Source organism: Vollenhovia emeryi, unplaced genomic scaffold (assembly GCF_000949405.1).
Source record: "Vollenhovia emeryi isolate VEMERY1.0 unplaced genomic scaffold, V.emery_V1.0 DF939164.1, whole genome shotgun sequence".
Lineage (NCBI taxonomy): Eukaryota > Metazoa > Arthropoda > Insecta > Hymenoptera > Formicidae > Vollenhovia > Vollenhovia emeryi.
The window spans coordinates 488,485-503,066 of record NW_011967202.1 but is presented as its reverse complement, the minus strand read 5'-3'; the positions used below and the strand labels follow the sequence as shown (position 1 = coordinate 503,066).

General features: G+C 40.7%; 1 protein-coding gene across 1 annotated transcript in view; it reads left to right on the top strand.

Annotated features, from left to right (window-relative positions):
• Positions 1–1,218: 1,218 nt before the first annotated feature.
• Positions 1,219–14,582, top strand: part of LOC105564471 (hemicentin-1-like) — a 253,172-nt gene continuing 239,808 nt past the window's right edge. Inside the window, exon 1 of the mRNA XM_012016860.1 lies at positions 1,219–1,271. The gene's annotated coding sequence lies outside the window, so the exon portion shown is untranslated. The remainder of the gene's footprint in view (positions 1,272–14,582) is intronic.

Here is a 14,582-nt window from a genome sequence, read left to right as displayed (position 1 = left end):
TTGCCGCGTCCGTTTGCAGTGTGGTGCCGACGTTTCGCAGGCGTTGCAGTCTGCATCATCAGGGCTGGGAGACTCTGATACTGATCATGACTCTGATACTGACAGTATCAGAGTCTCCCAGCCCTGATGATGCAGACTGCAACGCCTGCGAAACGTCGGCACCACGTCTGCAAACGGACGCGGCAACCATCCGGAAGCCATGAAGACTAAAGAAGACAACAGCCGCGAAAGCCTGAAAGCCAAGATTTGTGTGGATCGTTTGAGACATGTGATATCTGTTATTAATTTAATAGAAATTTTTCAACTGTGTTAGAGAGCAATCGCGGTTTCCGCTCGTACTTGTCGCGAACGCGTCTCGAAAAAGAATAATACGATATCCGGAGCGGCGCGGTTAACCGACTCGTTTGACTGTCGCCGTTTGAATGACCTTCCGTACGGCGTGATCTATTGTTTCGCCGGGCGCCGTAGACGAGCGTTGATTCCAAGAAATGACGTAGCGCCGTAAACACCTCGGTCGAAACGATCTATCGTGCCGAATCATTCATTCGGCGCGGCACAGTCGAGCGAGGCGGACGCTCCGCGTGTCTTCACCTCGCTCCTCGTAACGCGATTATCTACGACCTACGAGAATCTCGATTATCTGCGAGAGTTAGTGATATTTATCCATCGCGTGTAATTAATTGTCGCGATCCGCAATCTTACCGCTGATTTTCGCGGTGATTTTCAGACGAATATCACGTGTTTAAAGTAAACGCGCGATAAGGAAATTATATAAATTATTAGTTTATATCTACGGATAGTGTCTTTTCGCTTTAAAATTTTTATCGGTTTAAATTAGACTAGTCTATTTTCGAGTCGGAAGCGCGAAGTAATGCATGAATCGTCGGACAATGTGATAACGACAAACTGTGATACATCGACCGTTTCTCAATAAATAATAAGCGTCTTTCCAAGATTGTACATGTATGAAATTATTAACTTGCCATTCGCGGGCGGTTCCGGTTAAATTATTTAAGGCGCGTTCTATTTACGAGATACAACGATTGGTGATGATATTTTTCCCGCGTTTCTTCGGTCGCGACGTAATAAAGTAAATATAATAAATATAGAGAATGTACGAAGTGGTGCGGAATCGTAGCACTTTGCTATTTAGTGAGATTCGATTAATTGAATATAATTTCGCGAGTGAGGTGTGGCTGTCACCGAGAAACAATAAAGGAGCTAGGGGCAGACTCTCGGGTGGTCATCGGGAGACGGCAGAGCAGCCAGGAGTGAGTGCAATATTTTATTTTCTTTATCATTTGCGAGATTGATCGCTGTGCCGGATAATAAATGACAGATCGGTACACGTGGAAGCAAAGTTCCGAATTTAAAGCCCACTTTAGACTACTTATTGTTAGACTTATAATACATTTCATGTCGGAATGTCCGATAGAATTTTATTATAAATATTACGAGGATCCTTTATCGGGAATTAAAATACGAAGTAAATTTTTATTTATCTGTTGTTTGAATTTTAAGGAATTTTATTCTTTTTGTTTTTCTTGAAAAGCTTGAAATGCTTTCAATCGTAATTGATTACCCCTCGCAGGGTTTAACTTTGAAATAAAAACAATAGAATTACGTACATCATAGGTCAATAAGATCGCCGAATGGTTTTGAAAGGAAACGCATGGCAAATATCGGGCACTTTTTTAAATATTGCGTTCCAAGCTTTTGTTAAGTATTTGACGACAATGTCTCAGTGCGAGAGAGGAGAATGAATTGGTTTTTCCTTTCACCAGTTATTATATAAAACTAAATCCACGGGATGGACGTGTTCGTGACGATGATCGATCGCGATACAACGCGAAGAAAGTTGTGCTCCATTTTTTTAATTACCAATTGAGATCGGTGCAGGCTACAGGCAAGTCGGCCGTAATTTCTAAACTTCCGAAGTTGCTCGATGGCTCCTTACTCAGCCCTCCTCCGATCTGGTTCGGCCGATGCGGATCGGCAGAATACAGTATCCCGCACGTTGTTCCTTATCCTTACGGGGAGAGAGGGACGCGACCCCGTTATCGGGCTGCCGAGGGCTGACCCGAAGCTCATTTGGCTCCTTCTGATTAAACCCGAGTCAGCACAATGTTTACGCTACCGGTGCACTCCTCGCCCCTTCCGGCGTTTCTCCATTATTCGCGAGATTACTCATTTTCCGAGCAATTTAACTCCTCAAAATTTACGTAAATGCGTTCGCGCGCGCGAGCGCTTACTTGTAAAACTTCATTCTCGTGATACTCGGCCGTAATACTCGATTTAATACACAGCGTGCTGCTTTTGATAGCGACAACGAACGGACGACACGTCGTACCGCTTATGAGACAATTGTTCCCTCTTGCCCTTTTTCCTCTCTAGACTTTCTCTCTATCCGTTCTGGGATTACTTATTTCGCGAAGAAAGGAAGATCTTCCGATGCGCGGATTCATCTTGCGCGCATTACGCTATTTGCACTTGTTCGCGAAATCGGGTGGAAGGCATTTTCCCGAACGAGAAAATCGCAATTTTCGTCAGTGACATCGTAGTAGGAAATTGTCCTTTTTCATCCCGTGAGAAAGAAAGACGATATGCAATTTTGACGCCTTTAGACAAAAATGATGCAAGAAAGCTTAACTGATAATTTCGTGAGTTTCAACTTATTCAATCGTACTTTACGAGCGCGATCCTTATAACAAAGCATTTGTTTTAATTGAATTAAAATGGTGCATTTAATTTAATAATAAATGAAAAATGGATATAAATACCTGCGAGTGCCCCGTTTTTATAAAAGCAGCTCTTGCTAAGGTCTGGACATTACAATATAATAAATTATACGTTTTTACATTACTTGGCGGAATATTGATTAAAGTATAGGACTAAAATAGTATTTTTTTCTTGTTTCTCTTTTAAACAAATACATTGTTATTTTATAAAAGTAGCTTTTTCAGCGATTCTAGATTTGAATATGTTTTCTTATAAAAATTAACAGAATCACACACAGTTATAACAGAATTGATTGAATAAGCAAGGAAAGTTAGTGTACTGGACAAATTTACGGATAAAACTTCGTCGAACGGTAGTTTCTAAACTCTCCGCGCGTAATCTCGTTGATTAAAAGGGGAAACTATCGTGTTTCCCTTTGCGTGTAAATGTTTGCTATTACTGTCGATAATTGGACTACGATTGGGTTATTGTGTTGCAAACAATATTTATAGCTTAATTAGAAAGTATATGAGAAGCCAATGTCATACATATAATGACTTCATTTTTTTCTGATTCGGAACAAGTCTTTCCACACGAAATTAATAAAATTTTTTAATAAATCCAGACGCAACATGATTTTCGCCATACAAAGTTAAAGACAAGAGGAAGAAAGTAATTTCTTTGAAACATTTCTCTGTTTACTTTGAGGTAACAAAATACATTTAATCTTACATCTGTTACGTTATAGTAAAATTTATATAATGCAAAATTTAAAATTGCAATAAATTAAAAAGTTAGTGTAGTTATTGAACTTTTTCTTCTTTATTTTTCCAAACTAGAAAATTGCGGCATATTGTTTTCACTTAACTCGCTCGTGGCAATTTGCATTTGAAATTTTGCCTTCTGCAGATTCCGATGAAATAAGCGATCGCGAGATTTCGAGTCGAGAGAGAACTGTCCGCGAATGTGACGGATGAGGTGTCGGAATTTACCGAGAAGAAAACGCAGGAATGACGTAATTGAAGACTAGGATCGTTGAAAAGATCGACGAACCATCGTTGGTCTCGCCGATTTCACCGTCTCGTCGTCGTCGTCGTCGTCGTCGACGACGACGACGTCGTCGTGTCATTCCCTTTTTTCCCAGCTGCATAGCGATTCAATTGAAGCATTAACTAATTCACGAACGACATCGTGTTTCCTGACGGCGACGTCGCCGATTTACGAGCGATGGGAAAAAGGAAAATGAAGGATATTCTCAATCCAGAAATATTGCAATTTCTCGATCGCGATTAAAGCGTCAAATAACTCGACGTGATATTTTTTATCTTTCTTCTTCTCATTTTTCTTGATATTCTTTCTAAAGTATTATAATAGATCCGATCGCGTTGTATAATAGTTAAGAATTAATTTCTTCGTATCGACAATTTTGCGGAAATGCGAATGACATAAAATTTTTGCGCGCAAATGAGTTTCGAAATATTAGTCCTCGACGAAGTTTGTTCGACGGAGGAAAAATTTATCAATACGCGCGAGGATATATATTAATTTCGTCGGTGTACTTTCTCAAGCGGAATTTTATTCCGTTTCTTATCGATGCGCAGGCAGTTATTGGAAAGAATCCGATGATTTATTACTCCATTCCTGCTCGAATGTTCCAAGGGTCGAACTACGGAGGGAGAAACTAAGGCGAGGAATTCTTCTTTAGCAAAAGGGCTGTTTATCGGGAATGTTTTTACGGCCATCACCGGGTTTACTTTTCTCGTATAAATTAAGTCTTTGTGAAGTGGAGCTCTTTAATGCCCTAAGTGTACCATTGAAGAAAATTCACTTTATGCGTTCAATTGTAGGTAGTAATTTGAACCTGAAGTAGTCCTTATTGCCTTAAAAAAATATCTGCTGACGAATTGTAGGTATTTAGAAATATTTTTTCAATAAATTAATATTTATTGCTTCTACATAAATTTCAATGATAATAGCGGTTAAAAAATTTTAATGGTTTAAGATTGAAATTGACGAGACATGAAATATAGTAAACTTCGGTATTTCTGAAAACGTAAGTAAGTTTTATTTATTTATCTACTATCGATTCTCGCGACGAGCGCGACAATAAGAAAAAGCTTTGAATCCGCGGAAGCAGCGAGTGAGAAAGGAATCAAGAATATTTTTCCACTAACTGCCGTGACGTATGTCAGCTCGACGACTTCATCGTCGAGGAAGCCGTGCCGGAAGTCGTACACTGCAGCTTCACCACACGATTTCCGCATAGCGTTAAGAATTGCATTTGCTGCCCCGTTTTCCTGCGCCGATTCCCCAGCGGAAATCGGACCCGATAAAATGCGGAAACCCTTGAAAATTTCATAACGTTCCATGCGTTTCGCAGCCGCATTCCTCGAGGACGAGCTTCTTTCCACAGCACTCCTTGCAGAGATGTTTTGAAATGTCCCTGTTACTCGTGACACACTTAGAATTCTATGGCATATTTTACGTGGATGGATAACCGTTCTTAGCGCTGTATCTAATTTTCCTCGAAATTTTTATTGATATTTTGCAATAGGTTTTTTATCTAATTCTCGTCTTTTAAATCATGCTGATATGCAATTAAAATGAAGAGACACGGTAGTATCTCGCGCCAGTAACGCACGAATGCATCTTTACGCGAGTCGCCCATTTGAGCGGATTATCGAATCAGGCCGGTCAAGTTCATAACAAACTTAATTGATATATAAAATTACATAAAATACGCTCTTATTTTCTCACTCTCTAAATCGTTACTTTTTAATTGTATTCATATGATTAAATTAACTATTAAATTACTTTCGTTGGGAGACATTAGGTGTCTAGTCACGAAAAATATCTCCGCTCCAGATATTTTTTGTCAGTCGTCGAAATGCGACGAGTTGAGGAACATCCGCGATAAATTTGATTCGTGGAAATGATTTGAAAACTGATTCGCTTGAATGATTGCGACTGATTCAGAATAGAGCGAGGACGAAATGGTGGCAGGGTTAGGGAAGTAAAAGCTGCGAAAACAGTGAAGCGGTCCTTGGATTCGATGGTCCGAGAACGTCCGCGTGACAATGAGAAATGTTACGGCTAGTGCGCGTAGCGTATCCGGGTTATTCACGAAAGCTCGTATCTTACTCTCGTAATGATATCTATGGGAAAACGTATATGTGTATATTGAATAGGAATTGATGCGCGTAAACCGTAACATAATACGTGATAAAATTTTACAGCATTGTGTGTGAATCAATAACAGAATTTCTCTATGCGGTGCGAAGTAAAAAAGAGAGATCGGAGTTTTTTTTTAGCGCAATAGCACTGTTTAAATAAATATTAGATATACGCTTTATATGTAAAATTCACACGATACCATTGATCAATTTTTGTCGTTCCGTTTGTAATTCGAATATCCGAATATTATCGGAGACTTTTGCAATATTTTTGTACAGGAATTGTCAATTCTAATTAATCTTGAATTACGCCGTTAAAGCATTGTACAGCGTCGTCTTGTGAGAATGCTCCGCCAGTTTCGCACGCGCGAGATATATCGTTGAACTTCATAGAGGGCCCCGCAAAACCTAGTATTTCTAATTGCGCCATTCTCATTCCGGCGATATGCGGCATATCGTTTAATCGCCGTTAACTTCCGCGCGACTACGATCGCACGAGAAAATAATCGCTCGCTCGGACGGAAATACCGGGCGCGGTCGTATAGCGGCGTCTTTCTCTGGGGGCGAGTCACCGGTACAAATAAGCGAAAACGTAAAATAGCATGGCGGCTTAAATTGCGCACGGTCGCGCATGAATTCGCGTTTTAGACGGGCGGGGCCCGCCGCGGAATGCACCAGAATCGCCGTATTATGATAATCTATCGCCCATACGGTTCCTCGATACGCGCCTTCGGATCTATCTGTCTCAATTTATAGCAGGGGTTATCGTCGGACAGGGCACGAGATCGGCGCGAGAATTCTGCCGCGATTATTATGCCGCGCGATAGCGTGCACATTTGACCATTCAACGGGTAAATTTAATTTCAGTTTCGCTGGCTCACGTCGCGATGTTTGCTAATGATATTGGATACTTTTGTTTCCAAATTTGCTGCAATGCAGAATCGATGCGGATTAAAAAGATACTATTAAAAGGGCAATTGCAAATTTAGCTCGTTGCGGGCTCGCGCATCAGGAAACAATGGGACGAGCCCGGATTAAGGGATGAACGTTTGTGCAATTATTATTTAGTGATATGCTTTTTCACGTTGAAATAATTTCGCGAAGCAAGAAAAATGGGCGAAGCTCGGAAAAAGCGATAGCGTGAAATCTCATTGAATCTTCGGCTTCGTGCGCGTCGTATACATTAATCCCGTCGATTCTTTATATAGATCACGCTCCGTCCGTCTATATACACCGGAATGTCCGTCGAATGCACCGGAATCGCCGTATTATGGTAATCGATTGCCCATTCGCTTCCGCGATACGCGTCTTTACGTTCTTTTCGAGCCATGCAAGCGTGTTATGATCGAACGTCGCCGTAATGTTCGCAAAAATTTCTATGGATCGTAGCGTGGCGAGTGTGCATTCGGCCGTGGGAGCTTCGTTGCACTGCATATATTCGCTTCTTTTTCGTCGCGTTATATCGATGCACGCGTCCCTTTTGCATTAACGCAGTGTTAACGAGAAAACTGCGGCTGTTGTGATCTCATTCTCTCGAATGCGTGTAATTCCTCCCGAGGATACAAAGGGCGCGCAAAAATTTTATTAAATACTAATGTTGCAAATTAAAATGCAGAAATTGGAAAACCGATATGTGAAAATGATATGTAATTTCATTTTCGAAACTGGTTCACATGCAGAACGTATTCTCTCGTCGGCGATATTTAACGCAGTTAATAAGAGCGCTGTTAGCACAGTAACAGAGACGTATCCAAGATCGAGGGGGAGGTTCAGCCCGGTTTTGTGCTGGGCCATTATTGCCACTATAACTTCGATACGGATTGCGACCTGAAAACTCGATGTCTCGCACGGCCATCGTTCATTTCTGGACTTGGAAGTCACGTAGGTCCGGCAATAAAACTCGTGTGACGGCAGTAAGACCGCTGTTTCACTCTACTTCCGCCTACGACAGTTCCCTCGAGTTAGCGGGACTCCGAGAATTTCGACAGGCACGACAGAAGTGTTAAACGCCCGTCGCGTCGCGGCGAACTCCTTCCAGAGCGCGCAGTTTATTCGTGTTCCCTGCATTATGAGAATTTCGACGTGCGTGTTAATGGCGAGCGGCGGCGCCGTCTTTAGTCGAAGAATCCGACTTGCTAAGTTTCGCTTAGCTCGCGACTGACAAGTTACGAAACGCCCGCCGGAGAATTCGCTTTCTAACGAGGATGTTTGCAGAATGCAACTTTTCGTTGCGCAGTTCGACGCAGCATGCGGAAGCGGACGTCGCGCAAAGGAAAGTCCCCGAGCTTCTTCGGATTGTCGAGAGCTCGCTTTTAAAGCGGAATTAACGTTGGATATTTTGATATCGGAAACTTGGCTTATTTTCTCCGGTGTCCTCGTTTCGATGCACGAAAGATGAGAACATATTTTCAGATGCTCACAAACACGAAAGTAAAGTGTGAATTGCATTACTGTTATTAGGAAAATTATTTTTGGAATCCTTTTCTACTTCGCATCGTTTTCGTTTTGCTCAAGTATCACTTGTCATGCACAAATTACTTAAGGTGGCTCCTGCATAAACCGACCAAAGGTAGAAAAAAATTGAAATTTAAGTACGTTGTAGTTGTAAATTTTGTCTATCAGTACGCGAAATTTCAGATCCGGTCGCCGATGAAATGAAATAAAGGAAAAATATTAAAGTTGTATTTTTTAACTTTCCAGTAAACACCAAGTAACAGTTATATAACATCAATATTATAATTTCTTACTCAACAAGATAAATGTAATATAACCCCCATGTTGTATTACATTTCAATTGTTAGGTAGGAAATTATAATATTGATATTATGTAACTATTACTTGGTGTTTACTTGGATAGGGATTATGGGCCGATCGCTCGCAGAAGCACTTTGAGAATAATATTATTTTATAGATAAAGTAGATCTTAACAAAAACGAGATAAATATAATAAATGTCACAAGGATTCAAACGTGCTATTAAGTATATGAGGTCACCGACCTCTGCAAGCAAATACTTATTATTGTATAGTATATAATAGTATAATATAGTATAATAGTAAAGTCAAAATATACAATGTTTTAAGGAAATTTGACAGCCCTTTGAGACTTGACAATATCACATATATTTTTAAATATGTTTGTAAACGTGCGTATATAACTTAGCATATCAATGCATTTGATCAATAATGCATTGAGTGATATTTTTTAATGAAAAAAGTTATATGAATTTATAAAAATGAAAGGGGCCTTACCAAAGCACCCGTACTAATAGCTCCTTCGTGCAGGAGCTACCTTAAAAAAAATTATTTTACAAATTATTTGCCGGCTGTACATAATCTGATGTACATGTTTTGCGAAGTAATTAGCTGCAGAAGAGTATTGGAGTCTAAATGAAAAGTCGGAATTAATAGTTTGCCTCGACAGTCGAATGATACCTATTTGCACCACAACATTGATCCGAAAAGTGAACATTGAGCAAAGCGAGACAAAGCGGAGTGTATGAAAAGCCGTATTCCTGGTCAGAATTCGAGCTGCCGAATATTTGCAGCCTATGAATCCGTGGGGATGCTTTGCCATGCGAATTTTTCCGACTCTTTTCGACGTGTGCATTTTCGCGTTCTTTGATGATAAAAAGCCGTGGCGTTAAGAAACCGTCAACGTTAACCAGGAGCAACGTGGCATCGAACGAGAAATGCAACGGTCAACGCGTGTTTGCCGTTAGACTCCTTTCCTCTCTCGCAAACGTCCGTTATTTCGTTCGGCGCGCAAACGTCCGTTGTTTTTCTTCTTCACCCTGCGCCCCGGTCGTTTTCTCTTCTCGCACTTGCCGTGGACGGAGATCTCGAATTTGCCGTATCGAGCGTTCTCGCCTCACTGATTTCGCTGGATTCAGAATTCCAATCGCTGATCCAATCCTTTCTACCGCGCGCGAGGATTTCGGGGGCGCTTACGAAGTCGACAAAGAAAAACCTTCGATAAGATCCAGTCCCTTCGGGTCCTAGGGGCGTTCTGGCTGCGCTTCGGAATCTTTCTGCACGCGACCGCATGTGGAATTTGAAGGGAGTCAAATTATCTGAATATAATTTGGCCGTCCGAGTCGGGTGGAAAAGATCGCTGCGCTCCCATGGGTTTCGATCACGAAGGGCGACGTTTGCCGGCGAAGTTCTTTAAATCGATTTAAGATTTCAATCAGAAAATCCGAAATGCAGAGAGATCCTGCCTCGAGATACACTTTTCCTAAGCGCAGTGACGTCGCGAGCAAATCGTCTGTCTTCTAATGCGAATAAAAAGAAAACATTCAATGAGTAGAAAAATATTGATTTCCTATCAACGATATATTTTCTCAGGGTTTCAAATCATTTCATTAATTAGAAAAAAAGAGTACGTATTTTTTAAATTAAATATGTGATGAAAATTTATTAAAATGATTACGATCGTTGTGCAATCCGGAGAAACATTGTTTCACGAAGTTATTACAATATTTTATAAGTTAACACTTGAAAGAAAGGCGATATTGATTGACATTTTTTATAATGGTCTTTATTACTTTTTGTCCTCGAATGCAATTTTAATTTCTATCAACTGTCCATATACACATGGCGCGTCTGCATCTGTCGAATATCCATCGAGTAAACTGGAGCATTGACCTACTCCAACTTGGAAAATTCCGAAACACGGGAAATTCTTCAAGTTTCAGGCAGGTAGAGCGCGACACAGTGATTCAACGTTCGAGAGTGTTAGCTTAACTTAAGCTCGTAAAGGGAAGGATTATTGGCAAACTTGTACGTACGTGCGAATTAAGATACACGTCGTATCTTTCGGCGAAACGTATGAATTAACTTTGCTAGCTATACGCGAGTCGTACATATGTACGGCCATGTATACAAGTGCGGAAGTACATGTTGCCTAGGACGGAATTGATAACGCTTGTCTTCGCAATCAGAAAGCCACCGACGTGCGCAATCATGCGAAAGCCACCACCTCAAAGTGAACACTGTGAAGGTTGTTGTCAACTAGATCTACTGTATGACGTATCGAGACAGTCATGGATGATGAACAGATACGAGACGTGTGAAATGATTGAGATACAAAGATGAGAACAAAGGCAATGTCGTATCGGGCGTAATTGACAGTTCGTAATTAAAAGTGCGTTTATAAAACAATTATAGAAGGTCGGAAGTGTGGTTAGTTTTCATTTTTAACGAAAGTTTATATTCCATAAAAATAATTACTCTTTGTAGAGTTTTACATTATAAAAACATATTAATTTACGTCAACAAATGTATTTCAACCTCTCGCGTTACGATGAGGCCGTGCTCCGTTTATCGACACCACGTTCATGATTTTCTTTCACGTTCGTTTGCCGAGATAATATCCAGGCTGCGAGTGTCTCCTCACATTTGCGTTCACGTTCGCATATTTCGAGTGCATCGAACTGGCATGTACGTGCCCGACTGCAAATTCGATGTCGCCTTGATCAGAGATCTCAAACACGGATGTATCGAACTCGCAGTCATTTCCGGTTACCGAGCTGATCACAGCGATGCCATTTGGATGTGATACGGCGATGTTACGTTATGAATTTTATTGAAAGGGTGGAGATGCAGGTAACGCGGATAGGTCAGAAAAATCTATTTGGTTGGAAAATTCACTCCAAAATTGCAAAATGTAATTCGAGTAAGATGAAAAGTATATTACACACGTGAAAAGTGCCGCGTGCTAAACGAGAGAACAATAAAATATAATTGCGATTACCAACGTCCGCTACGTTGAATTCACCGTGACTTGAAACGCAATGTCGTCGCGATGCGTCGCGACGCGTACGCCAGTTTTATTCGCGCCGCGCGAGAAGACAGACCCACTTGTATATTCCTCGACGTATCACGTTTCATACTGCCAATCGCAAAGCCATATAACTATAACGAGCCGTAGAAATGAGGTTACCTGCGCAAAGTCTCTATGGCAGTAGCGAGGAATCGTATAGTTGGGTTTCCGTGCCGGGGTATCGCGACTCGAGCGGCAAACAGTGGAGAACGTCGACGCACGTGCGTCGCGAATGCGATTCGCGCGTACAAAGACATTGGAGCTGCGCGCCGGCTTCTAACGGAGGGTCAAGTGATACGGTAATTAGCGGCGCTATACGTTGACGCGTATAACGAGCTTTACTTTTCACACGGTCATACCTCGGATGAGACCAACTGCCGAGCCCATTTCGAGCTCTCGCGCCTATCCCGCGCCTCCCCGTAATCGCACTATATTCCAGTCGGCCGTCGACGTTTCCTGCCAAGTTTTGGAAAGCGCTAATTACGAGCGACGGACTTGCTCGTTAGCGTCCGCCCGAAGTTCGCTGTGCACGCCGAGCGATTCGAAAACCAGAGTGATTATAACACAAATTGGCTCGTCAGAGTCTGAAGTAAGAAAGTTTTTCGCGCCGCGCATACGACGCACGACAGTCGCGGGGATGGCCCGGGATGAAGTGTTCCGTTTGACCCGCTCTCGAGAATATTCAACAAGAAGGATAAATTTAAATTCTCGAGAAGAGATTGTAGTTTATATTGTATTTCGTAAGAATTTATTGCGAGAGAATCAACTCGATACTCGAGTAACTGTTTCGCACCTTTCCACCACCAACGGGAGATATGTATTATATAATATTATTATATAATGGTATTATATAATATTATACGTTCCGCGAAAGAAGAGGCATTTAAAACGCAAGGAAATGAAAAAATACACATTTTTAACGTTTCGCGCAATACGCTTCATTGTGTTACTCTGAATTAAAACAATGGGGATATTTACTATGGCAAATGCATTTTGATCTGCATTTTTGGCTATTAACAATTATCCAGTCTCATTTGTTTGAACGTTTGAAAAGCGGAATCCATTTCGGGGATTTTAGTATTCTCTTTGCGCTTAATGTGCCGATCCCTCGTTTATGATAATCCCGTGGCGATTACAATGGATGCGTCACGTTGAATGATATATAAACCGTTTCGAAATGATGAAAAATTCGCGTGCCTATCGAAGTGCCAACCGTTTCAGTGCATCGAGTCAAATCCGCTTATGTTCCTACGGATGTTTTTATCGAAATCCGTTATTATTTTTAAACCTCATTAATACGCGACGTCGAACCAAACGGAATCGTTTCACGCACTTTGAGCACCGAATTCGTGAACTTGTACTTGTCGATGAATTTATTAATTGTTCATAATTCGTTGGAAATTGTTATATGCACCGAATCGTTTTGTATCATTAAAACGAATTTCAGAATAAAGCCTTTATAAAATAAATATTAGTTTCCACGTGGAAATCGTAAAATCAGCTTTGTTTCAACAATAAATCACAACAAATAGGATAATAACGATAAATTAAAATATTAATAAACAAGAAAATGATGAGAAATAAAGCGAGTGCTTCTCGTAAACGTACGATTCATCATCCATGTAAATGTGAGCTCTAATCCCGTAGACGATCTTAATTACTATCAAGTAATAGCTTTAGTCGACAGAAACGAGGAAATTATCGCGCATCGTATATCTTATCTCTTTCATCCGCCATAACATCAGCTCTCTCAACGAATTCGTTTGTTCCGAATCTGAATCTAATGAGCACAATTAATTAATTATAACTTTAATTCACACATAGGCCCACGGAAAGACCGGCGGAGGCAAAAATAACTAGAATTAAAATGTTGCCGTATAAATAGTGGATGCATCTACATTGTTTTGTGTTGCAACGTTTACCAAGTTTGCTGCACAAGGCGCATGTGGTTGTCTTCACTACTTATAGGTATGACAACCACACAGATATAGCTGTCCCAAATATTACTATTTATTGGGGTTGTGCCAACCATATCGGTCTCTCCGTGCCCGCTTTTTCATTTTCTGGTTAACTGTTAACCAGAAGTTAGTCGGCTCTCTATCTTTTTCTGCGTTATTATCTGAGAAGAGACAGAGAATGGACTAACCTCTGGTTAACAATTAACCAGAAAATGAGAAACACCGGGCCATAGAGTTATATGAGACGCATTACCTAGATTTGACTGCCCGATGGCGCGGTTATTATTTGCTTTCACAATAATACAGAAAATAACTTTGCAAACTGTGAAAACATTAGCAACATGAGACAGAAACGTACGTTCTGTGTCTTTTACGATTTAATTTGCGAAAATAACCTGTGCTCGCGGCAAATTTCACTCTAATTTACTTTTAATTTTATTTATTATAATATAATTGAGAAGTTTAATAATTAGTTGGCGCAAAATAGCAAGTTGTTAAATAAACGCGTCTATATGTATGGTAGAATTTATATAATTATACACTCGTGTATAATTATATAATAAATTATTTAATTAAATGACCGAAGAAATTAGAAATGAATAAAGAAAGAATAGCATATATAACGATTACAAATAGATTCTTTAAATATACAGGGTGTGTCCTAATACCCGTATGTCCCGTAGATGGTAGATAGACCGGGGCAAACTGAATAGAAAAGTCCTATACCATTTTGCAAAATTTGTAATAGTTATCGAGAAATTAATTTTAATGTCTGAGCGAATGAGAGCGTAGAAGGCTGCAGGCCGGACTCGGCAGGCAACGGTGGGGCATCATCTAATAGCGAGAGGTGGAGCGGCGCACCGAAAAAAAGTTGTCACGCAGCAAGCGGCGAGCTTCAGTATACACTCCCC